The sequence below is a fragment of the Mus caroli genome, unplaced genomic scaffold, assembly GCF_978045245.1.
Source record: "Mus caroli unplaced genomic scaffold, Mus_caroli_1 scaffold_13, whole genome shotgun sequence".
Taxonomy (NCBI): Eukaryota; Metazoa; Chordata; class Mammalia; order Rodentia; family Muridae; genus Mus; species Mus caroli.
Window position 1 is genome coordinate 86,220,472 of NW_028227268.1, and position 23,163 is coordinate 86,243,634.

General features: G+C 38.1%; 1 protein-coding gene across 7 annotated transcripts in view; it reads left to right on the top strand.

The window, feature by feature from the left end:
* Tenm2 (teneurin transmembrane protein 2) overlaps positions 1 to 23,163 on the top strand; it is a 1,223,220-nt gene that overhangs the window by 78,947 nt on the left and 1,121,110 nt on the right. For all 7 annotated transcript variants that reach the window (XM_085829022.1, XM_085829023.1, XM_021175392.3 and 4 more), the window contains exon 2: positions 9,652 to 9,764. The gene's annotated coding sequence lies outside the window, so the exon portion shown is untranslated. The remainder of the gene's footprint in view (positions 1 to 9,651; positions 9,765 to 23,163) is intronic.

The window sequence follows — 23,163 nt, forward strand, 5'->3', positions numbered from 1 at the left end:
ATCAAAACATATTTAATAGCTTATGTGTTCATACACTGAAAGCTTTGCATACTTAGAATTTTAGATTAGAATTCAACTTTTTTTCCCTATTAAATGCCAGCCGGGCGAGTTGCATTAATGACCATGGATATGTTTGAATGTAAATGGGGACATCTGGCGATATCAGGAGATCAAACGTTGGGAGTCTGCATGGTGACTCTCATCTGTTTGTCACCCAGCAGGTGTAATGGATAGCAGGCATGTGGGCTCTTTGCCCAAGTTAATGTACAGACCTAACCTATAGAGGAGAGACGTCTCCTCTGCAGCTTTGAAGAATCACAGCTCAGGATCGGGGGTGGGGGGTCGGGGGGGGGCAGGGTAGGTGGAGTGGATAGTTTCCAAAGGCACCAGTCCTTTAGTTAAAAAGAAATAAATAAATCTCCGTTTTCTAGCCTACGGGCATTTTCCTTGTCCCATTTCAACAAACTTCCACAGCCCAATTTGTGATTCAAAAATTTATGGAAAATGTATGTTAAAGTGAAAAGGGTACATTGTGCAGAAAAGGGAAGCAGCTTGTAAGCATGTCATTATGCACGAGCCGTGGGGCCCGCAGATGGCTCTTCTACTCAGAACTGAGAGGAGTGCCAAAAGCTCAACTCTAAATACATTTAAATCACATATCTTTACTTAAAAATGGAGTATTTTGGAAGGAAAAGCAGATGATATTTAAGTACACAAGTGGTATTCTTTTGTTCCTCATATAATAGAGCCCTTTACAGAAGTCCTTGCCTTCTGAGTGTGCAGTAAGCCTTTGATTCCTTGAATTCCCCAGCGGATTTAGTCTCAGTGCACGGCTCATTCCTAATAGGATTAGCCATTGAGGTAGCACCTTGCTGTAGAAAAGCTCTTGAGTATCCTTGCAGTGATTGAAAATTAAGGGATTTGTTGTGATTACTATGTTCAATGCTAAAAGCAAACCTTTGTTTTGCACATTAGAAATAGTAACAAAAAAATTATCATGACATATGGGCTTCTTATTTTAATTGAAAATAAATTTAGTTCTTAGACTGTGCCAATCTGTTAATTAATTAGAGGGAGGTAGCAAAAGCGATGGAGGCATTTGTTTACTGCTTAATATAATGATTTTTCTGGAAATATTTTTTTAATGTAAGCATGCCAGTTTCTTGGTTCAAGCATGGTTATATTTACTCTGAATAGAGAATTTATATTTTGAAGGGTACAGTTCACACTGGTGAGACTAACACAGTAAATAGTCAGGTCGAGTTTTTGCTTCTTCCTTAGAACTAAATTCACATGGCCTCCTTCAGTGCCTTATTCCGTGAGACTGTTAGCTCTGAAATTAGTTTTGACCAGCTCTTTCCTAATTTTTATTGATGCCTTTAATTCTGACGGCAATACCTTTAAAATCTGTACTTGTTTGTATTTAAAAATGTAAAAGATAACCTTTTATTTTCATATTTTAACAGCTTGATCAGCTTAATGGTTACAGCTTTAGAAAGTATGAGAGTTTAATTATATCTATATAGCATTTGGTATATGGGATCTTCACTTTTCAAAATACTGCAAATACATGAAAAAAATTCTTTTCAGATTTCTCAGCCCCATCCTCCACCCTTTTTTTCCTGAAATATTTTACATAAATCCTTTCCAATTCTAATAGTCTGATTTGAATCAGTGTGCATGAGGGAGAGAGAGATGTGTGGCATGCATGTCCATATGCAAACACATAGGTGTGTGCAGAGGAGTAGGGGAGAAATTAATTATATTTTAAAGAGACACACTTTTCTTTTTGCCCCTGCTAACTGCAAGTAAAATATGATAATTGTGAAAAATGTGTTGATAAGTAAAGTCTCCTGGGAGTTTGTGCTCATGTGCAGATGGGAATCACATACTCTTATTAGTAATTTGTTCATTTCAAAGTGTTTGCTGATAGAGCCAATATACATGCTTCGGAGGTCTGGGTTGATAAACTGGACAGTGCCACTGATCCTATTAATCTTTGTGTGAAAAATTCTATAATTTCTTCCTGTGGAATTTATTATAGAATAGCCCTTACCACAGTTTGCTTAGAAAACAAATTATTAGTAAACTGAAAGCTGTATTGTTATTTGGTATTCCTTCTCCTCCTCCTCCTCCTCCCTTCTTCTTCTTCTTCTTCTTCTTCTTCTTCTTCTTCTTCTTCTTCTTCTTCTTCTTCTTCTTCTTCTTCATCATCATCATCACCTTCTTCTTCTTCTCCCCCTCTTCCTCCTCCTGCTCCTCCTCCTCCTCATTATTATTATTATTATTAATTATCATCATTAAACTTCCCTAGCAACCTACTAGATGCTAAAGTGAGTCTTTACTTTAGGTTCATCCATCCTGTCATGCTTTCACACAGGCCAATAGCTTTTCAACATACCATAGCAGGTAGCCTACTAACTTTGTCCCTTTCCTATCCCACTAGAATTGCCCTTTAAGTGGTGGGAATATGTACTATAACAGTGACTCAGTATGAGGAACAACTAGAAGCTCTTAGGAGAGATAAAGTGAGTGATGTTTGATTAAATTATCAATTTGTGGACATAGTGTAAATATGAAAATTACTAACTTAAATAATCCCTGGATAGGCAAAAGATACCATACATAAGGGTCAACATCTTCATGGAGTTAAAAAAGATTTATCTTTTCATTTCCTAGTTTCCCATCTGTCCACATTAAAAAAAAGGGCCATTTCATACATCTCTGTCTGATGAAATAAAAATCATTTTTATTAGACCCTCAATAGCAAGTGAAGTGTTCCAGAATGTTCTGATGCAAATCATCTTCTGGCAAATTCATTTTATTCTTGTTAATAATTTCAAATTTGGTGGAAATGGTTCATGTGTAACTTTCAAAGTGACGGACATGACGGTAAAAGCTGCAGCATCTCTGGGGCGGCCTACAGGTCCCTTCTGCTTATATTGACCTATACTTCATAAAATACAGTTTGTGTTCTTAAATTATTCGGTGAAGAAAAATAGCCCTTGTATGACCTAATAGTCATCTAATATCATTTTAGGCCTCCATAAGAGTACTATTTTATATACTTTAGCCAAAACAAATGAACATCTACTCTCTATGAATTAATTATAATTAGCAACTGATTTAATGTTTTCTTTTGCATTCCTTTTCTATGTATCCCTGTGAAACAAACATTATTCTAGGCATGCAGTACACAATTATTAGTTCAAGTTGAAGTGATTCTGTATAAAATTGGCCTCATATTTATTCATTCAGAAAATGAGCAGGGAGAGAGTGCATATTTTATACAACTCCAGTAATTTCAGTATCAGATAACCCTTAAGCAAAATAAGATTTGACCCTTTCAAAATTGCTTAATGAATTGGTATTACACAGACTATCTTTTAAAACTTCTGTAGAATTTTTTCCCCTTTTCCCTGAAGCCTTTGAACATAAGCTTTGGATCACAGACCCTGCATTTAAATGTTGAAAATATGATTGTGTTTTGATTGCTTTTGGTGCGTCGTTATGATAGAAGCCATGCATTCTAAGAAAAACTGTGCCAGCACTCGACAGATTATTGTAGATGCCTCCATGTGAGGCAGTGAGTTAAATTAACTGAAATGCTATCTTAAGGAACAACAAATAAAAATTCCATGATTTCATATGGCAAGGATGCATCTTCTTCAGTCAAGAGTGGGCTTGTAGGGAATAAACCTAATTATTTTGAGATTCTAATTACCGTTGTTTTCAGTGCACTCTAAGCATCCCTTGCCACTGCAACCTGTGTATCTATAACTTGTTGGCAATGTTGGTCAGTGAGGATCTCTTCAGTAATCCTAAATGTGCATATGATAGTTTGCTGATGTGTTTGTCACAAATTGATCATCCAAAGACAGAAACCACCTGCAGGAGCTTCAGAATGATTTGGCTCCTAAGATACAGCTTAGCTAACTTGGAGGCATGATTGCATTTCAAACAGGATTTGTCATGAGGCTACTGTCTTGTTCTACTGTACAAAATTGGCCAGTGGAAGCTAATAACACGTTGACAAACGCAATGGTAGACTTTGCACTGCTCATTGGCCACACTATCCTCGTGATTAAGGAAGTAGCTTTAGTGGAAAGCAAAGTTGTTTTGTTTATCTGTTTGTTTGTTTATTTTTTATAGAGCCACAGTGTGTTTCAGATTGTTGGCATTTAGTAGCTTCAGCCTCACGATTTGGATAGACTTGTGATGGACCTTTCTGATTTCTGTAGTTTGACATTAAGTTCGTAGCTGTGATGAAAGGATGGACCATTTAGAGACTGCCGTATCCAGGGATCCATCCCATAATCATCTTCTAAACGCTGACACCATTGCATACACTAGCAAGATTTTGCTGAAAGGACCCAAATATAGCTGTCTCTTGTGAGACGATGCCGGGGCCTAGCAAACACAGGAGTGAATGCTCACAGTCAGCTATTGGATGTATCACAGGGCTCCCAATGGAGAAGCTAGAGAAAGTACCCAAGGAGCTAAAGGGATCTGCAACCCTATTGTTGGAACAACATGATGTACTAACCAGTACCCCGGAGCTCTTGTCTCTAGCTGCATATGTATCGAAAGATGGCCTAGTCGGCCATCACTGGAAAGAGAGGCCCATTGGACTTGCAAACTTTATATGCCCCAATATAGGGGAATGCCAGGGCCAAAAGAATGGGAATGGGTGGGTAGGGAAGTGGGGGGCGCTATGGGGGACTTTTGGGATAGCATTGGAAATGTAACTGAGGAAAATATGTAATAAAAATATTAAAAAAAAAAAACATTTCAGGACTGGGCTTAGTGTTTAAACATTTACTCACCAACCTGAGCATTCTAGGAAGCCCTTAAACACTTAGAGAACCTGGCTGTAAGAATGCAGATTTTATGAAAACACAGCCTGTGTTCTTTACTCAACACCAGGGCAGGGAAGTACTGACTCAGAGAAATATAATGCAAATCATGCATTTTGTTTAATTTTTTTTCTATTAGGGTACATGAAAAGTAGTGAGAAGAAAACTGCTAAAGTTCACTGTCTGAATGTATTTCATGCCATGGAAAATACCAAACTGCATCTCTTCAATGTGCAATCAAAGCCAAATGTTACTGACTTATTTATTTTAAATTGTGAAATTAGGTATGTGTTGCAATGCATGCAGACAAAGTGGCCAGGTGTTTAGCGTTCCACAGATACATAGTGTTGAAGGTGACTGTGTTACAAAGCATGGACTAAGAAATGAGGTTCTGCCACATGCATAAGCACTAATCACTATGTATCTGTCAAATAATTTAGTGAACTATAACAGTTAACAAGTCTCAGTCTATCTAGACTAATTTCAATGTGAAAAATTATTTTACATCGAGTCTAAATACCTCACTATAAAATATTCTGTTAGGTAACAAAAAAAACTATGTGTTGGTTTGTTTGCTTCCTTTTCTTTTTATCTTAGAATATTCTGTTTTGAATAAAGTTGTAGTTCTCAAATAGTTCCATGGATGATATAGGACAAAATGGTCTGAGTATATTACAGGAGTCATTCCTTGGTACTTTCTGTTTCATTTTCTTCTATGGTGTGCAATGAAACTCTTATGCTCATATTTTTATGTCTGTGAAATCTTTATTTTTATTCATTAGAAAGAAGTCAATTAATTTGCATTCACTAATCTACCATTCCTCACATTGTAATACCAATCTCTTTATATCTGAAGGGAAAACTGTTAATACTTTTTTTAAGCCTATAAACTTAATTCCCATTAAGGGAACTGGTAGTTTGAATGAAGATAACAATATCTTGCAAGTTTTATTCCTATTGTTTGGCTTTTTATAGGCTTGTCTTTATCATTTCCTTTTGTGGCATTCATGTAAAATATGTAGTCTGGCATTCTCTTAGTTTTCTAAATTTCTGTAACTTGTATACTTAGTGAATGGCAGAAAAATCAATAAAAATTTGCAAATCAAGACATGCTCAAATTATTCCCCTAAAGCCAATAATGTTTAATTATTTTAAATTGCTTATTTTATAAGATTCTTTTAAACAGGGTATTTCAGTTTTTTAAATTTTCTTACAAATATTAAATAAAACGTTGAAATATTTTGATTGAGTTTGAAACAGTCCTAGATTAACTGCCATCAATAAACCAGAAAATACATTTCTGCTAGAGAAAAGGCTTCAGAATAAAGATCAATGGATGACATTGACCTATTTGTGCACTGTTTTGTTTATGCCTGATGCATTTATGAAGAGAGCTATAGAAAATGCTCAGCAAAGCCTAAGGAGCAGTTATCACTGTATAAAATGGTTTTGTTGTTACTGTTTGTTTTACTTCCTCTTTACTTTATTGAACCATTTATGTTGTTTTAGGATACTAGAAAAGAATTTTTAAAATAAGTTTGAAAATGTGGACATCATATCACATTATTGTCACATAAGTTCTCATGAAGGAAACCAAACAGAAATTTGTTTCAGAAAAGCTAAGATTCATTTTTTATCACTTAATTTATAATGTCTTTCATATTAGTTCACATATGAGTTCTAAGTGATACATCTTTTTTGATTTCTCTGTTTCTCTCAATCCTCCCCTGACTCTCTCCCTTCCTCCTTCCCTTTCTCTCTTCTCCTATCATTGCCCTGGGTGATGCACAGCGCGGTATATAGCAACACTTAAGCTTCAGATCTTCCCAAGTCCTGAGGTGACAGACCTGTCTGGCTTTATCTGACATAACTTACTATGGATGGAAAACTAGTGAATAATGGCCTTCTGTGACTGTACTGTCTCAGCACGTGCCGTTGTTACTGAATATTTGATTAATAACATTTCATGTTCAAAAGAACCTTTTTTTAAAATTTAGGTTTTTTTCTTTTTCTTTTTTTCTCTTTCTTTTCTTTTCTTTTCTTTTCTTTTCTTTTCTTTTCTTTTCTTTTCTTTTCTTTTCTGTTTTTTAAAGGCAGGGTTTCTCTGTGTAGCATTGGCTGATCTGGAACTCTATAGGCCAGACTGGCCTCAAACTCAGAGATTTGCCTGCCTCTGCCTCCCAAGTACCAGGATTAAAGATTTGGACCATCACACCCAGCTCCCTTATTTATTTATTTATTTATTTATTTATTTATTTATTTATTTATTTTGGGGGGAATTAAAATATGTTACTATGTCACATAATAAAATAGAAAATGATTTTAACAGTGCAGAAAACAGTACACTTTTAGAGAATTGTATTTCACTAATAACAACAAGCAACAATGACAGTGAATCTTTATGGTATAGCTACCATATTACAGTACACCTGTGACTTAGGTGCTTTTATCCTTGTTTACCTTTCCCAGAGGATTGTGTCTTATCCCATAACTGTTAGGCATGTTGGTCTGTTGATAAGCCCAAGCAGTTGAACTGAGGCCTGGGTCCTTGGCCATCTCAATGTGTTCTGTATAGTGTGTGCATGAAACTGAGCTTTGGTCTTACATCCTAGAAGATTACTTTCACTTTTATCCTTAACACTACAATCCATAACAAAACAATAGCCTTTCTCTAGCCCCTAAAATTGGGTTTTCTTGCTATATAAAGCATTTTGTTACACATACTTTTTCCCTCTCAGAGATAGGGTCTTGCTATGAAGCTTAAGGTAGATCCCACTCATCACTTCCTGCCCCCCCATCGCTCCTGTGCTGGTCTTAGAGATCTTCACCACCATCTCTGAGGATTCTAAACTCATGTTTAGAACAAATTGGTAACCTAGCTGAAACAAATAGGTGGCTCATCTGTAGCTCCCCAGTGAGGGTGAGAGATTTGCCCATTTCTTCAGAGCCATTGAGTAGGGAAGGAAAGAACCTCCTATTCTTCTACTTACGAACATTCTGATTTGTAGTATTTTTAACTATCAAAGTAATGGGTTTCTTTAGTTGTTGTTGTTGTTGTTGTTAAGCAGAAGGGTTTGAGGTCCTTTCCCACTATTGATCTGAAGCTGGTCTCAGTTCACAATCATCCTGTTTGTCTCAGCCTCCAGTGTTCTGGGATCACAGGCATGCCTTCCTGTGCCTGGTTCACAGTAAATTTTCATGCTGCCCAATGTTGACTCTTCTTGAAAATTATCCTCGCAATTTTATTTTGTAATAAAATTGTTACGTTATGGCTCTTAATAGCATTAAAAACTAATATTCATGAGAGATTAAAGGATCAGAATGGTTCAAGTGAGTAAACAGACTTGCTTATAGGGACACCTAATTATTACAAGATAGGATATAATTAAGTGCTAAAGTTGTGTGGTACCAAGACAGTAAAGGCTACAGAGTGTTTAGGAGGAAATCAAAGGACCATATTGTTCTGCCAGGCAGGGACAGCCAAATTGAATTTTGAAAAATCAAACAAAAATTGAAACAAGACAGATTCACACATGGGTTATAATTTCATTGACCTTTGCAGTTTGTCTTTTAAAGACACACAGCTTTTATTAGACACTTCTCTCCTTATGGATTCCTTCTACTTACATCCCAAATGTACTGACATTTGGATGGTAGGTTAGTAAAGAAGGCAGGGATGGTACTTAATAATTCTTTGGGCTTATCGTGTAGCCCAAGGCATTTGCTCTCTCTACTACTCAATTTTATGTGATGAGTGTTTTGATCCCAAAATACAGAGAAGGCTGAGGATCCATGGGTCCCTGGATCCTGACCTTCAGCCTTGTTTCTCAATAAGACACACAATGGCAGACCATCTATAAGCTTACCTTCTGTATTCCCCAATGTAGTGAGAGAGGGATATTCCTAAAAGATTGCCATGCTATCACTCAAATTGTTGATCTAGATTTTGACTGTTTCAGGAGAAGCTAAGACATTGCAGAGTTGTTAAGTTGTAAGATGAAATAAACCACTTCTCACCATGAAGGCTGAACCTAAGTCTTTACTTTGTTAGAAATAGGCAACAATTTTCAGATACTTTCCGGTGACCACATTATATATTTCAGTGTTTATCTCATAAACATTATCACCCTGAAGAGGACCACTGTACCATTGTAGTTGAACACAAATTAGTTTACTATTTACAAAATACTGAGAGTGCTAGTTAGTTTTGTCAAATTGAAACAAGCTCACTTTGTGTGGAAAGAGGAAACCTCAACTGAGAAAGTTACCTCCATCTGAGTGGCTTTTAGGCAAGTCTACGGTACAATTTCTTAATTGATATGGAAGGGCCCTACCCACTATGGGTGCTGCCATAACCAGGGCTGGTATTCCTGGGATGTACAAGGGAGCAAAGTGGGCAAGCTGTTGGGAGTAAACCAGTAAGCAGCATTCCTTCCTGACCTCTGCATCAATTCATGCTTCCAATTCTCTGCCTTGAGTTTTCTTAATAACTGACTGTGAATAGGATGTGTAATCAAATAAACTCATTCCTCCTTAGATTAATTTTGGTCATGCTGCATATCACAACAGCAGAAAGCAAACAAGGGCAGTGAGCCTAATCAAAGCAACTACACCAATTATTGTTATTTTCTAACATTTTTTTTAAAGTTTCTCTATTGAAAACTATTCCGAGTTAAACTTATTTCATCTAATGGCCAGTTTCAACCTTATCATATTTTGGATCCATGCCATTTGCGTTCCTGATTCACCTGTGCACTGGTTTATATCTTACCTACTTTCTCCTTTATTCTAACAGTTACACCTGCTCTTTGCTGCTGACACCCACTGGAACTTGCTCTACTTCTTGGGTTGGCCAGTGAGCACTCCCAGAAACGCAGCTGAGTTCTACATCAGACATCCACCCACTTGGTGAGTGACATTATAGCTTCAGTTTTGTTTTCTTCTGCTTGGTTTGTGCTTGCATTGTTGACCAATATATGTTCATAGTATGTTTGGACAAATATGCACAAGAAACCAGGTGTTTTCTTTGTTATTGTTTGTTTGCTTTCTTCTTTGTCCTATGCCCAAATTAATCTGCTTTGATCTCTCTCTCTCTCTCTGTCTCTCTCTCTCTCTCTCTCTCTCTCTCTCTCTCTCAAACCTTCTCTTATCATTTTTCCTCCCACACACTTAAAGGATTTTACAACTCCTATTCTTCACATGCACCTAATTTCTACCTGGAAAGATTGCCTAGAGACAACCCCTGGTCCATATTCTACCAAATGTTTTGTCCACTCCACATTTATTTGACATGCAAACATGGGAATGCACGGAGATGACTGTGACTAGCTGGACAAGATCGCTTCATTTTGTAGGGTGGAATGGCTTTTGGATGAAAAAGCTTGGCTCCCTTGATTGGTTTAATGTGAATCTGCGCAGGCTTTATACAGCAAGCCAAGAGGAATTCATTGAGTTTCCTTAGGTTCCTAATTAAATCCTCTGTTCTTTATTGCCCTGGACTGTCATTCTCAATATGTTGCTCTCTATCATCTTGTTCCTCATATCTTGCTCCCCTACTCCATTCTTCCTAGGTATTCCTATTGCAATCTTTCCCTGCTTTAGTGGTTTGTTTTACACTTATTCACTTATTGTTATTTATTTTATTTATGCTTTTGAGGACCAAATCTGGAATCTGGCACATAGTCAGAAAATGCTCTACCAGTGCGCCAGTGAGTTTCTTTGTTTCTATAGATCGTGGTTTTTCTCTTTTCATAAGTCAAAGCCTACCCAGTAGCTCATTTGGGGATAGAATACCTACAGGGTTCCATGGGGAAAGTTTTAACATAGCATGCAATTCTCACTTGGAGAAAGGGAGTCTCCTTTAACCAAACTATTGTTTCCTGCCTAATTTGAGTCATGTGATTACAGATAGGGGTTTTGTGGCTGTAGTTAGTTATAAAAGATGATTTTAAAAGTACTATTAGACAAATGAAATAAGTCTTTTTTTCCCCTAAATTAAATCCTTTCCTTTTTCCTGGGTAACGAGGCAGGGAGTGAACATGCCTTAGGAAAGGGTGTAGGCATGAAGCTGAGTATAGGAACACCCCAACAAGAATGTGTTCCTAAAAATCTGTGACTTAATGAGTGTGACCAGAGCAGGTCAGAAGGCACGTATGGAGATTATAAGATGCTGAGTAGAATTCTCACAGAAGCTGCAGTTACACTGGTGATGCAATGAGCGGCTTGAGCTTGTCCTTCCACACCTAGTTAGAGATAAACGGATGTGAACTGTTGCCAGCAAATCTATCTCCTCTGCCTAGGGAACCGAAGTCCAGGCATTTCATCAACATTTTTCATCTCCCTTTCTATCAGGGCTGAATGACCACATCGCTCCACTTCCTCCTCTTTTTTCCTGTGTGTGTACAACTTGAGCAGGCATTTTCTAGTTAAGTAGTTAACAGTTCTGTCTAGATCTTAACTGTGTTTTCATTCTGAGAAAGATTCCCAGTTGAACAAGCAGCATTCTGCATAAATTAAACTTTCTCTGCAGCGAGGTTTTGTCATTTTGGAGGTGAGATTCGAATTGGTTGTTCCAGCCTGAACTGGTCAGCAGGCCCCTCTGACTTGGCTGTGGGACTCTCCAGGCTCTGTTATCCCCTTCTCTGCTGTGTATCCTCTACAGCAGCACCTCTGTGTGGAAGACTCTAGTGTCTATTTTGCTTTAGTTCTTAAGGACTATAATCAAGTGCTTAGGAAATCAATTAGACATGTTAAGTTGTCAATTTTGGAAGGAATGAGAGTGCGTATGGTGAAACAGACCTGGGACTCTGGCATATTCTATACTAACCCATCTGTCCTCCCTCGGCAAATAACAGACCACAAAGCAACATAGTTAGAGAAAGGGAGTTTTGTGGGGCAAAACCTGGAATAATGGGGAGTGGGCACTTCTGCTGATTCTAGCGTCCCCTTGACCTTGTCCCAGCTGACAGTCATCTGCTGCTCTGCTCTCTGTTGCTGTCATCTGAATCTTGTCATGTAAGCAAGTCATCTGGCTTTCTAGCAAACAGTGCAGTGTGGTTTTGTGATATATGGAGGCTGAAGGAGGAGGCAAAGCTTACTGAGGACAGTGAGTAATAGCCTGGGGATCTGGGAAGGAACAGTAAAGGTTACGACCTTTGAGACACTCCCTGGGTATTAAAAGCCAACTTCAGAATTTCCAGCTAAGGATACCAATGTTCAAAACTCATTGCTGAGGTTCATAGATGTTGGTCAGCAAGCTGCCTCGCACACGGGTTTGCCAATTCCTTACCTTTCCTTAGTGTATTATGATGTCGTGTTATCATTTAATTATGGTAATATTTTAATCATTTATTGCTGAAGGTAAAACTCTAATTAGACTTTGGCTATTTTGCAGGCCAGTGAGTAGGGCAGGTCCTGGCTTACAGAAAACTATTATCCACTTATGGAAAATGTTCTCTGTGCAGTATGATGTGACTTTTTTTTTTTTGAATAATGTTGAACCTGTTTTCAAGATGCCTACCTACTTTGTAAAGGGCTCCACAAGGCTTCTGCCTTCCACTACTGACTTAGCCTGTCACTTTCAGCCCTAACAGGATAAGTGAGCATGGTTCTGTCAGACAGAGAGAGGCTTTGTATATTCCCCCAGTATTGTACTGTGTCCACTCTTCCTTCCTCCACCTCCTCTGGCTTTTCCCTTTTCACTGTGGCTTATGCCTGAAGTTTTAAGTGCTGCACTCCTGGCTGTTAAGAGTCAGTGTCCAAAGCTCGATAGCTTTTCTAGCCATGGCTCTATCTTAAACCTTTCTATGCAAGCACTTTTAACTGGGAGAACTGTATAACCTGTGTCTGACTATGTTTTGGCATCCTCTGAAACACTTGATTTAAGTGCACATCCTGTCCGTGTAGATTTCAATTCTGAGACCATCAGATAGGCTTCCAACCAGACCAGGATGAAATGTAAGAAGTGATTTTAGTAATAAGAATATAATTTGGGGTTGATTTTTTTCCCACTAATTAGAATATAATGGAGAAGGAAACTGGAAAACCAGAAGACAAAAGCCCCCTACATTTAAAGAATGCTTCCATCAAAGCTAATAGGACAACCAATTTTTTTCCCAATTGCTTATGCTATTTAAATGCAACTCTGCTTTAAAAAGAGGGATACAGCATGTGTTTTAGGCAAGCGCCCTGCAGTGGGTATTGTATAGATTTCTGGCCCTATCTGTAGATTGCAAGCTGACATTCTCGTCTCCCCTCCCTCTCATCTGAAAGGTGTACAACACTCTCTAGGTGTTGGGTATATAAGTGGGGATGTTTCTTTTTAAGAAATGAGATTAACACATTTTTTTCTCTAGCATGAAATATATTTTGTTATAAAAGCTAGAATTATTAGCAACATATAGAAAGCACTGCACTGAGCTGCCTTTTCTATCTCCTTTTCTGCCAGCAGAGAAACACCCTTTACTACGCCAGCACTAACCTTTAAGATCAGCACATTTTGAGATGTTTTTTCCACACTGCATGCCTGAGATGCCTTTGAACATTGTGAGATTTACGGCAGGTTTCTTTTAAATATTTCATGCTCTCTCGCATAAATTCAGGCAATATTGTGTATTTCACGAAATATTTTCACAGAAATTAAGAGAATAAAAGTCAAAAAAAATCAGAACTAATGCATAATGTCTATGGTGCTTTTTAAAAATCAAATATAAGGGGAAAGGATAAAGGAATTCTAGATGTGTAGCATGTACATATCTAAGTCATTGTACTCCTTAATATAAGTCAGTGGGTTTTACTCACCAAACTCTTTTCAAATTCTGAAAAACTGAGGTCACATTGGATTAAAAAGAATTCTAAGTTTATACAACTAGGAAGGAGGCAAAAATAAAAAGACACAAATATTTTTTGTTCTTAAGTCTATTTCTCTAGATAATTAGCTACTATTTACTACTTAGCATTTTTTTTGGATAAGTATAAAATGAGTTCATGCTAAAGAGGGATAATATAAATCATATGAGCTGATAAATAATTAATCTTCTATGTTTTAAAATGGTGAATCGTTTAGTTTCTATTCCAGTCGCCACTTATGATGAGGTGGTAGCCTTCCTGTGCGGTTTCCTGACTTTCTCTGGGATACAGTTCAGAGTTTACATGCTTTTGAGCTCCTGTGCTAGCTGGTAGACACTATTAAACATTTTAATTAGTTTCTTTGGAATAGTGAGAGAGAATATATTTGAATGACTCAAGTGACTGTTGAAAATCAGTTTTTAAAATTATAGTACACATTTATTTTTATTCCATTAACCTTGGCAAATCAGATGAACAATAAGTCCATAATTTGGGTAACCAAAGATTTAATGTAGAATTGCAAAAATGTAAAGAAAATGAGTTCTATATGTCAAGTCTAATTTTATGGAAACAGTAGCAGATAGAACTAGAAGACCAAATTATCAATTTGATATAAACTAAATATAATTATGCATAATAGAAATTATTAATGAATCAATATATTATGCTTAAAAGTGATTGGTTATTTGCTTGTGTGTGCATACTGATGCTTGTGGCTGCACACTCTTCCAGACTTAAAAAAATGGCCATGAAGGAAGTATGTTAATAAAGAATATAAGAGAGTAAGGTCTCAGCTGTACAGAGCAAGAAAATAAATGCAGTGAATTCTTGTTTATGGCAGTTATTGTTCTAAATCATCTCCATAAACAAGATATTAACAAGCACTGAACCATTGCTTCTAGGGGGAAATGAAGGGTTAGGGAACATAAAAATTGCTGACGACATTTTCATCAGCCAGCCCACAGAGCTATACATAGCCTGCTCCACACATGCTGAAGAATCACAAACTGCAGTGATAGCCATGGATGGGCATAGCCTGGTAGCTCGTGTTTGAACAAAGCTTATCCAACATGTGTACATTCCCTGGAATATGAAAGACAGGATTCTGGGCCAAGGAACCATGCACAGCACAGCAGGACTTTGCTCAGTGACCATTTCCAAATGTAAAGTCACCAAGAGAAAACACACACACACACACACACACACACACTGTAAAAACAAAAATGTGGCATGGAAAGGACACTTGTTTATAGAATGTAAGAGAAAGAGGCAAATCTGCTAGAGCCATGTGCACTGCATAAATAGACTTTCAAGTACTCCAGTACTCTTTCTAGTACTAGAAATATTATTTCTAGTACTTTACTATTTGTGACTTGCAACTTTTTAAAAAAACATACATTTTTATTAATATTTGGAAATTTTCACACAGTGTATTTTTGTCATAGTCACTCCACACACATCTCAAACTCCTTCCTAATCCACTGCTACATCTTCCGTACACTCAGGTTTTTAAAAATAATTCACTGAGTCTGATTTATGCTGCCCATGTACTCCTGGGTGCGAGGCCACGAAAAAATGGTGGCAGACCTTCCAGAGGCTACACCCTTAAAATAAGCTGACTCTCCCTTGCCCAGTAGCTATTCACTGTTAATAGGTCTCAGCTAGGGGTGGAACTTCATGACCACCCCCAGTCCTCATGCTGGGTTTTGACTGACTTGAGCTTATCTAGGTCTTCTGTGTATAATTGTGACTGCTGTGAGCTGATACATGCAACTGCCATGGTGAGTCCAGAAAACAGCATTTGTAAATATGTCATCTACCACCTCTTGAAACCTATCTTTCACCTCTTCCAGAATGATCCCTGAACAGTGGTAGGAGGAAGTGTGGGATTTTGGTCCCACTTTGGGCTGAGGAGTTCAGTCTCTTATTATATTCATGTTAAGCCGTTGTGAGTTTCTACCTTAATCTCTAACTACTGCCAGAAAAAAAAAAAAGTTAAAAGAAAGGAATGTTTTCTGATGAGGGGTTTGAGATTCATTAATCTATAAATCACTAATCATTAAAAAGCTGGATGGAACACAGGGCCCCCAATGGAGAAGCTAGAGAAAGCACCCAAGGAGCGGAAGGGGTCTGTAATCCTATAGGTGGAACAACAATATGAACTAACCAGTACCCCCAGAGCTTGTGTCTCTTGCTGCATATGTAGCAGAAGATGGCCTAGTCGGCCATCAGTGGGAAGAGAGGCCCATTGGTCATGCAAACTTTATATGCCTCAGTACAGGGAAATGCCAGGGCCAAGAAGTGGGAGTGGGTGGGTAGGGGAGCAGGGCAGGGGGAGGGTATAGGGAACTTTTGGGATAGCATTTAAAATGTAAATAAAGAAAATATCTAATAAAAAAGAATAAAAATAAATAAATCTTAAACTCAAAAAAAAAAAAAAAAGCTGGCTTAACACTGTGCACACAAATGCTATGGAACTATCCAACCATTTTCTAAATAGATTTAGGTTCCCCTCCACAAGATGTAACCTAAGCCTGGCACTGTCACAGGGACCAAGAACCAGTAGTTAGATCTGTAATAAGTTCTAAAAGTACTATACTTTGCAGAACATTTATGTATTTGTGTGTTTCAAGTGTGTGTGTTTTGTGTGTGTGTGTGTGTGTGTTTGGCTATTTGCATGCCATGGCATAACAACAAAGATAGTACATAAATATATAGAAATGAAATTATGTGTTATATGTGATTGCACTAAAGACATACTAACATAATTTGTTAGTAGTGTTGAAGTCTGAGAACAGAATAACTCATTTTAACTTCTCAAGTATTTTTCCTGCCCATTTACAAATTTCTAGCATAATTTTATTTTACTACTGAGATAATCATACTAGTTAGATATTAGAATGTAGAAGTGTTTTGGTTACAAGGGGATACTTTAGATAAGCCATCTTCTTTGTACCCAAATTGTTCATCATCTGCTGTGTGTAAGGACTTACAGTCTTCCAGCAGAAAAGGGCACAGTTTATATGTAGCTCTGTGGGTAGTAAAAAAGAAGATACCAAACACTCTTTATCTGCTTGTTCTTGGTTCATTATGCTAGCTAACACACCATCCCAATTTCATTTAACCAACCATATAAGAAACCTTGTAATCCAAGATCTCTAGAGACAGGAAGATTTTGAGTTCAAAGCTAGTTTGAGATATGTAACCTGATCCTGCTTTCAGAACACCTCAAAGCCTGGGTGCTTTGCAGCAGCTAAGCATTTGCTTGGTATGTACAAGGTATGGGGTCCAATTTCTAGTAATGCCTTAGAACAATTAATTCAAAACATTAATGTTCTAAGTATTTTTCTGTGCCTTATAGAAATATATACTGTATTACATTATATAATTGGTTTTGTTTAATTCTGCCTTTCTAGCTTTCTAAAAGTTTCAATTACACTGCAAGATCAAATTTGGTTCTTTTTTAAAAAATGAAATAAGTGATATAAAATTCAGAGGAGAGAGTAATCATTGTCATTATCATTGTGGGCATAATGCAAAAGGAGAGACTTGCAGAGAATGGATAGCCCAGAATGAGCTGTAAATAACAGGTAGGGATTTGATAAGCACACAGCAGAATAATAATGACAGCTTATTGAGGCCGATTACATGCCAACTGCTGTGTTAGACTTTTGCTGCAGCCACTTCACAGCATTCACCACAATGTTATACAGGAATTGATATTATCTCATTTTGCGGATGAGGAAAGTGAGTCTCAGAAATATTAAACAGTCTCCCCAAGGTCGGACACCTAATGAATGGCAGGAGAGGGATTCCAGTGCCTCTCTTCTCTTCTTCCTGCCTAGCAAGCACTCATGCCAGGTGTCAATGATACTGATTTGTCTCCTCTCAGCCTCTCAACTTTTGTGGGTTTTATTTTTTATTTTCTGTAACATAGAACTAATGCCACTTGCCAGGGGATAGCAAACTACTATTATTAATGTCACATTGTTAACAAAGAGCAAAATTCATGTCATCAGTGACATTGGAGAACATCTAAGTGATTAATATAGCCAAGAAAAGTTAGCCTCTACTTAAGTTCTTTCTAACTCATTACTTCAAGAACGTACCTTCTTGTATCCATCCTATAATACATGTACTTATATGTTTTGCTTTCCAGGTGTTAATGGGTCCCAGCAACTGTAGTTGGCTGAAATATTAAATGGATAGCATCATAAATAGTTCCTAAGTTTTAAATTCGGTGCTGCCTTGAGCAGAGTGGTGGAATCTGATATTAACCCACTCACTGTCCTTCACCTAGAGCACAAATCACACCCTGGTCCAGAGTATCTCTGCTGTATATGCCACCTACCCCTTTAGTCATGACAAAGCCATGTCACTTCTCAAACTGACCTCCATAGCACCTTCATGCTTAAGCCATTATGTTTCATTGTTGTTGTGTCTGTCTTTCACTGTGCATAATTTATACACTGAACTTGCTTATGGATCCATATGTATAATAAGCACCTATATAGGTTATAGAATATCTGTGGCTTCAGGAATCACTTGCTGCCTATACTTAAGGAAGGAATATAATAAGCCATAAGAGACAGTAGTTTCAGAGTGAGCTACATTAGCCAATACTATCTAGTCTGCAATTGGGAGCTTCAAATCATCTTTATTTTTACAAACACACACACACGTGTGTGTGTGTGTGTGTGTGTTCATTCATAACACATAATTGTGTTTCTTTGAAAACTTTGTCTACTTTATATATGACTTAAACAATGTGTTTAAAATTAATCAAGGTAAATAAGAGAAACAGGAAATGATTTCCATAATAGGAAACATGACCACTGTAAGCTAAATGAAATGCTGGTGGGAAATAATGCAGGATATGAAACTGAAAGAGATCCTTGGCAAACTCCACTCAGTAACTATGATGTTAAAACTGAGAGGTGCATAGAGAATAGGGCAAGGACCAGGCCTGGGAAGCTCTGGTGCTCTTCCTTCTTCAGAGAGCTGATGACCTGGGTAGATAAGGCAACACTGCTCTGAATCCAAACCCTCTGAAAGAGGGGCACAATGGCACCTGGCTTACATTTAGTCATCAGTACATCTCCTCAAGTCCACTCTCAGATGAAGTGTTGGTGGTACACACTGAGGTATTATATCAATTCAAGAGGTCCAAAGTGCATACAGTGTCATTCCCAGGAAGACTAGGAGAGGCAGCAGAAGGGAAATGTTAGCAGCTCTGAGTTTTCTCAAAGGAGACAATCAGTTCTTATGGTCAGGGGTCTTCATGGATCACCAGTATTGTAAAAACATGTCAGAAGGGCCTTTCAGGATGAGAAGGTTCTACCTGCCACGCAGCTATTCTAATAGGACATGAAGGGGGGTAATCCAAGACACAGATAATTGTCCACTAAACTCTTTGACTCAGTGTGTTTAAACTTAGGAAGTCCCAGGAGAGTCTCATTAAAGTTACCTGATTCTATGCTACCATCCTGACCTTTCATTTTTCATAAACCACCCACTTCAGCTGACCAGTTTAGATTTGGATGTAGAGAATTAGTCATAGGGAGCTATGCTTTGTGTGTGGTTTCTTATTCTGCTGCAAGCAATGGTTGGTAGTAACATCATTTTTGTAGGCAGTGGGGAGGAAGTTACAGGTATAGGTATGAAGGAATTTCACACAGCATACTCTCTCCTGTTTCCTGCACACTGATGAGTTCTGATGACTGCTGCTGTCTATGAGAAGGAAAGTGCATTTCTGTTGGATCTAGAATTTGACCTCTGAAGATACACTCTGCAGTGGATATTTGATTTCAAGCATCATTCTCCAGAAATATTTTAAATAAAGGTTACAATTTATGAAAATACCAGACTACTTATAAACTCTGAAATTTAATAAGAGCTAACAACTGGAAACCACATTGTATCATAGGCCAGATTTCTTGCTAAAGAGTAAGAGTAAAAATAGTAAAAAAAAAAAAAAAAAAAAAAAAGCCATTATTCCATGTAACTCTAACTACATTCTATAGGGAAAAAAACATACCTTTCGACTCCTGTAACTATCTATTAGCCAACAAGTCTTGCTGGATTTTTATCAGACTGATTTATCTTTTTTTTCTTTTTTTATTAGATATTTTCTTCATTTACATTTCAAATGCTATCCCCAAAGCCCCCTATACACTCCCCACGCCCTGCTCCCCAACCCACCCAGTCCTGCTTCCTGGCCCTGGCATTCTCCTGTACTGGGGCATATGATCTTCACAATACCAAGGGCCTCTCCTCCCATTGCTGTCCAACTAGACCATCCTCTGCTACATGTGGAACTAGAAACACAGCTCTGGTTGTTACTGGTTAGTTCATATCGTTGTTCCTCCAATAGGGTTGCAGACCCCTTTAGCTTCTTGGGTACTTTCTTTAGCTCCTTCATTAGGAGCCCTGTGTTCCATCCAATACATGACTATGAGCATCCACTTCTGTATTTGCCAGGCATTGGCATAGCCTCACAAGAGAGAGCTATGTCAAGGTCCTGTCAGCAAAACCTTTCTGGCATATGCAATAGTGTCTGGGTTTGGTAGTTGTATGTGGGATGGATCCCCAGGTGGGGCAACCTCTAGATGGTCTTTCCTTCTGTCTCAGCTCCGAACTTTGTCTCTATAACTCCTTCCATGGGTATTTTGTTCCCCATTCTAAGAAGGAGCGAATTATCCACACTTTGGTCTTCCTTCTTCTTGAGTTTCATGTGTTTTGCAAATTGTATCTTAGCTTTTCTAAGTTTCTGGGCTAATATCTGCTTATCAGTGAGTGCATATCATGTGTGTTCTTTTGTGATTGGGTTACCTCACTCAGGATGATATCCTCCAGATGCAACCATTTGCCTAAGAATTTCATGAATTCATTGTTTTAAATTGCTGAGTAGAACTCCATTGTGTAAACATACCGTATTTTCTGTATCCATTCCTCTGTTGAGGAACATCTGGGTTCTTTCCAGCTTCTGGCTATTATAAATAAGGCTGCTATGAATATAGTGGAGCATGTGTCCTTATTACAAGTTGGAACTTCTTCTGGGTATATGCCCAGGAGAGAAATTTCTGGATCTTCCGGTTTGATCTGAATACAACATTGAAAGAGCAATCATTTCATACTTAGCAAACTCCATATATACTATAATGTAAAGAATCCAACATTTTGATCTATTGTGTCAGTATCAGAACCTAAGCTGTGATACACCTGACTACTACTTCCTAAATAATAATTATTCAAACACTACCTTGATCAACTACTATAGGAGCATAAAAGTATTCTACATGCAACTTATGGATTGCTTGTGTCTATTAGTCGTATCTCATACCCTTTCTTTAACATACTATAATTAAATTATTTGCCCAACTGAAATATGATAGTTTTATTTTATCACCAATTTTATCCATTCCAGATTTCTAAAGTTTAAATTCCTCTTTTGAACCCTGGAAGGTGACATTAAGTGATAAAGTATTTCTCCTGGCAGTGACTTCAAGAGACAATTTAAAGGCAAGACACAGCAGCATTCATGAAAATCTCAGTGTAAATTTAAATGTGCTCCAAAATGGGGGCAGTTGTCACCATGGCAACAGTATTCTTTCCTAGATTGAGTTTAAAATGAATGTGGAGGAGTTTTCTAAGCAAAGATATTAAAACATGGGGGGGGGGGAGTAAACCAGAAGCTATGATATAGGTATAGTCCTGTTTTTTGTTTTGAAAGGCTGAGGCAGGAGGATCTCTTGAGCTCAGTAGTTGAAGATAAGATCAGGCAACATAGTGTTCTTAAACACCATCTGGGTAAAACTTCTTTGTATTTTTAGATATACAGTCCTTTGAAGGTTGGGACATGCAGTCAGTATCATTAGTCATTATAAGGTAACCTGGAAAAGCCCATTTGTATTGCTTGAGAAATGGCTCAATCTGTCAAGTGTTTACCATGAATTCATAGGGCCTAAGATTAGACCCTAAGCATCCATGCTAGAAATGCTAGATGCAGCAGTGTATGTCTATAATTCTATAATCACAGACTAGGGGAAGCAGAGACAGTTGGCTTCCTAGAGTGCTGGCTGGGAGATGTCACACCCAAATCAATAAGCTCTGGATTCACTGAGAGACCCTGTATGAAGAAATATGTAAGACAGCAACTAGGAAAGATACTTTGCCTCCACAGTCACATACACATACACACTCACACACAGAGAGAGGAGGGACACACACACAAATTCTATTGTAATGTTTATAGATATTTGGGAAATATCTCTGTTGTGTCAAGTTCTTCAAGAAAGAGTTGTAGTCACACTATGTTTCCCTTACATCTCATTTGTCTTGTATATGTATGAATTATTATTTAGTATCTCTGTCCTAACAGAACTTGTGTTCTACTGGTTTCCATGGGTGGCAAATTTTTCATTTACACCAAGGCCCAAATTAAAATTTCCTGTCAGAAAGGACAAAGCCAGGAGTCAAAACAGATATCATAGGATTTTAGAACCCCGCTTAACAGGGTCCATTCCTTGCAGTTCACTGTTTTGAACAGGACCGATAGGTGGGCTCCTGATGTAGGCTGGAAAAACCACACCTGCCATTTCCTACCCAACAATTAGCAATTCTGGCATCAACAACCATGATTCCAATGCTAGTCTTGTCCTGTGGTACCTGTATTACTTCCCTAGACTCCTGGCATCTCCCATCACCCAAGCTGGAGAAGAATATTCTTCCAATCGCAAGAGACTTCTTCAACAATGAGAATGTATAGCAGAAGTTTATCAGAAGCAACTCTAGCTGCCAGGTGGTGACAGACCTAACATCTAGCTCATCCAGAAACAAGCCTGGAATGGCTCTTTGAAATCAGGAAGTACCATCTACCTTTTCTTTTCTCGTTTTTTTTTTTTTAATTTTTTTAATTAGGTGTTTTCTTCATTTACATTTCCAATGCTATCCCAAAAGTCCCCCATGCTCTCCCCCCGCCCCCCGCCACTTCCCTACCCACTCACTCCCACTTCTTGGCCCTGGCGTTCCCCTGTACTGAGGCATATAAAGTTTTCAAGACCAATGGGCCTCTCTTTCCACTGATGGCCTACTAGGCTATCTTCTGATACATATGCAGCTAGAGACATGAGCTCTGGGGGGTACTGCTGTTCTACCTATAGGGTTGCAGATACCTTTAGCTCCTTGGGTACTTTCTCTAGCTTCTCCATTGGGGGCCTTGTGATCCATCCAATAGCTGACTGTGAACATCCACTTTTGTGTTTGCCAGACCCCAGCATAGCCTCACAAGAGACAGCTATATCAGGGTCCTTTCAGCAAAATCTTGCTAGTATATGCAATGGTGTCAGCATTTGGAGGCTGATTATGGAATGGATCCTAGGGTATGGTAGTCTCTTTTCAAACACCATGACCACACAACTATTCCCTCCCTCTGGTTTTCTCTGTGACTTTCATAAGTAAG